The sequence below is a fragment of the Ambystoma mexicanum genome, chromosome 7p (assembly GCF_040938575.1).
Source record: "Ambystoma mexicanum isolate Mex_15411 chromosome 7p, UKY_AmexF1_1, whole genome shotgun sequence".
NCBI classification, from domain to species: Eukaryota; Metazoa; Chordata; class Amphibia; order Caudata; family Ambystomatidae; genus Ambystoma; species Ambystoma mexicanum.
In genome coordinates, this window is record NC_090939.1 from 190733934 (window position 1) to 190735450 (window position 1517).

The window sequence follows — 1517 nt, forward strand, 5'->3', positions numbered from 1 at the left end:
TTCTCCATGTGCAGAATGTTGAGGCGGGCTGAGTGCCTCGAGACAACTCGCAGGGAGTTGGAACAGGCCATGACTGCATCCCTGCGAGACCTCGGGGCCTGGGTGGGGGGGCATGAGTCGGGGCCTGCTGGCAGGTGCCTGTCACTGCTTTGGGGGGACATGAGTCGGGGCCTGCTGGAAGGTGTCTGTCACTTCTGGGTGGGTGAGTGGGTGGGGGACATGAGTCGGGGCCTGCTGGCAGGTGCCTGTCACTGCTGGGTGGGTGAGTGGGTGGGGGACATGGGTCGGGGCCTGCTGGCAGGTGCCTGTCACTGCTGGCTGGGTGGGTGAGTGGGTGGGGAGACATGAGCGGGGCCTGCTGGCAGGTGCCTGTCACTGCTGGGTGGGTGGGGGATATGAGTCGGGGCCTGCTGGCAGATGCCTGTCACTGCTGGGTGGGTGAGTGGGTTGGGGGACATGAGTGGGGCCTGCTGGCAGGTGTCTGTCACTGCTGGGTGGGTGGGGGTGCAGGGACATAAGTCGGGCCTGCTGGTGTCATGATGCCTACCCCCGGGGACCCAGACCAAGTCCAGCAACCCCGGAAGCAGGCATCAAGTTATTCCAAGCTAGCCCAACAACCCCTGCTAGGGGCTATTTGGGTGCAGTCCTGGCGTCTATGGCTCCAGACTCATATGGAGAGTCAGTCCTGGTGCCATAGGCGCCAGGCTCATAGATTTAAATTTACCTGATGCAGACCAAGCTGCAAACTTACCTGATGCAGACCATGCTGCAAGAGCTCCAAGCCAAAAGAGGCTTGGAAGGGACTACTTTACCTAGGGACTATTTTTTACTCGGGTGGGGCTGGGGAGGAATACTTACCTGGGACTACTTTGGAGGCTATTTAAACCACGCCCGAAGAGCAACACACGCTTCGCGTTATTCTGCATCCAGCAGCATAACGCTCACCGTGCCTGCAAGTCTGCATCCAGTCTTCTGCCACGCCCGCCTCGAGTCCGGAGCTCCTAGAAAAAGGGAGAAAGAAGGAGAAAAGGTTAGAACAAGAGCAATACCTTTGATCCTTACCTGAATTCCCGATCCACTGCGCCTTCGAGCTGGAAGAAAGAAGTTATTTTATGCACGCCGCCTCGCCTGCTGCAGTGCCGCGCTGAACTCACCTGCCTTCGCAGCATCTTCACATTCCACTGCATCCTTCTGCATGTTCCCGCCGCACTCCGGCACCTAAGGGGAAGACAAGAACAGCAAGGTGAGCCAAGGGAATAAAAAGAGGCAATATTAGTTCCCCCCGATAGACTTACCTGATTTTACCACCGGGGGTACTATTCCTCTTCACAGGTCGGCGCAGCTTCCACTGCATCCTCGCCGAATCCCGGCCCCTAAGGGGAAACAAAAGGACAGCAAGGTGAAACATAGGGACAAACAAGGGGAAACCTCCTCTCCACAATAGACTTACCTGATTTTACCACCGGAGACATTATTCCCCGAGACTTCATACTTTCTCTCAGCGCCTGAATAAGAGA